The following is a 2,078-nucleotide window of genomic DNA, read 5'->3' as shown; positions in this document are numbered from 1 at the left end:
CCCACTTCCTCTCCCCTGCCTTTCCCATTCCCCCCTCATCTGCTTCTCCCCATTTGCTGTCCCCACAATCTCCATGAAGGTGGAACTTTATGTGTACCTCGGGATCCACCTGTCCGACCTAGTTTATAACCCCCCACGGACACACACGTTCTCCCTCCAGCATCTCAGGCGGGGTGCTCTGCAGAGGGCCAGCCACTGCTGGCGGATCTGCCCCACCTGCTCTGTTGCGTTTTGGGAGCAGCACCTAGTGCAGAGGTGAAAATGTCGCTTTTGAGAAATTTCTCTGGAGAGGCAGAGGTGTAGTGCGTGAGTGGCTCCTGAAGTGACAAGGCCAGACTCTCTTAAGGAAATGTCTGGTACCTGCCACTTCCAGAATTTTCACCTCTGGGGTAGATGTTCAAGGTCTTGGTCTCTCGCAGACCCGTTTCTTCCTCTGGTTTCTTCCTGCCCCCAGGGGTTAAACCCTGTATCAGGGCTAAGCCGTTTTCACTAAGTACTGATATGAGGGACGAGTTTGAGTCTCCTCGCCTATTGCATCAGATGGCAGCTTTACCAAGAAGAAATCTCAGAGCACTGGAGAGCAAGGAATGACAGAATCTTCTGAAATATGTCCCCACCTGGCTGCGGACGGGGCATGAGGGTTTTACCTTCCCAAGTTATGTGCTCTCGACCCTGTTCAAGTTGGCTGGTGTTTTCCCGAATCGATATTAAACATTATTTAATACAATTATATTTACATGGGCATCTTTTAGATTTATGAAGAAGAATAATTGTTTTGCTTAGAAGACCCTGAATGACTTCGATTTGATCTTTCTACAGCTGGCATGTCAGAAGCCATCCATCCCCCGTCACCTGCCTCTGTCCCTTTCACACTAATCAAATCATTCTCCTTCTGCCAATTTGACTCAAGTCGAAGCCCCTGGGATACCAAGTAAATAGCATCCTCCCTCCGGTGGAGAGGGCACTTAATTCTTGACCGAAGTTTGTGACCGAGCAGCTGGTCTACCTCTTCCGGGGTGTAGGTTCCACTGATTGCTTGAGTGAGGAGCAGGATGGAGGTGACAGGTCTGGAAAGACATCTTTAATTGGCAAGGCCGAACGCTTTAACGTCCGAGGTTCATCCCCAGTCTCACGGCTCCGTGCTGGCTCTGCCGTAAGGTGACTGAATCTGCACGAGCCGCAGGGGTGGAGGGGGTCTGTTATTTATTTTTCAAACAGGATTTATACGAATGCTGTGGAAGAACATTCCGCAGACATGCCTTTGTTTGTGAAATCGTTGCTAATCACAACTCTCTAGAACGGTCTCTTACCTTTTTTCATTCGTCACAGTGAAGATGACTTTGGGGACCTGGGGAAGAGGACATGTCATTTTGCCTAGAATCACAGAATCATAACGTTTAAGACTTGGAAGAGATTCCAGTCTGCATTTTAAAAGAGGCAGGAAAATAAAGATCTCTAATGAGAGATAAGGAAGTTAAAAGAGAGAGAGAGAGATACGTCTTAGTAAATTGTTGTCATAGTTTCTATTAATGCTATGAATGATATTTCTATCTGTGCCCATGAACTTCTATTAAGATAGGCAGGCTCTTGTGTGTACATTCCTTTTCTTTGTAGTCACAACTGAGTCTTGCATACAGCTTGCAACTTAGAGACGTCAGTGTTGAATGTCATTATCAACGTTTTTATTTATTAATTCCAAATCTTACCTAACTGAACTCAGGGCCTTCCACCTTGCATATCATGTTCTATTACCTATTCTAAAATCTAGTGCATAAATATCTGAAAACGAAGGCGAGAACTCAGCAAGTGATTAAAATACCAATTCACTTTCTTTGCATTTTGAATGCCGGCTTCGACATCCAAAAGAAAGCAACGTAGGAGGCACATAAACTGTTTGAAATGCAAAGTAAGAATTGGAGAAATCGGTCATCAGTGTTTCGGGATTCTAAGCGTGTGTCGCGAGCCTGCGCCTTTCCTGCTCGTGTGAATTCCCTGCCTACGGTTTGCATGTTGTAGGTTCCGTTCTTACCGGGACAGGCCCATAGTTGAGGATAACGGGCTTAACGGAAAGCGTTCGG

General features: G+C 46.2%; 1 protein-coding gene across 1 annotated transcript in view; it reads left to right on the top strand.

Annotated features, from left to right (window-relative positions):
• The window catches only part of UBE2QL1 (ubiquitin conjugating enzyme E2 Q family like 1), a 37,970-nt gene that overhangs the window by 932 nt on the left and 34,960 nt on the right, over positions 1–2,078 (top strand). The gene's annotated exons all lie outside the window — the stretch shown is intronic.

Source organism: Pteropus alecto, unplaced genomic scaffold, assembly GCF_000325575.1.
Source record: "Pteropus alecto unplaced genomic scaffold, ASM32557v1 scaffold137, whole genome shotgun sequence".
Classification (NCBI taxonomy): Eukaryota; Metazoa; Chordata; class Mammalia; order Chiroptera; family Pteropodidae; genus Pteropus; species Pteropus alecto.
This window is presented reverse-complemented; position numbering and strand designations above follow the sequence as displayed.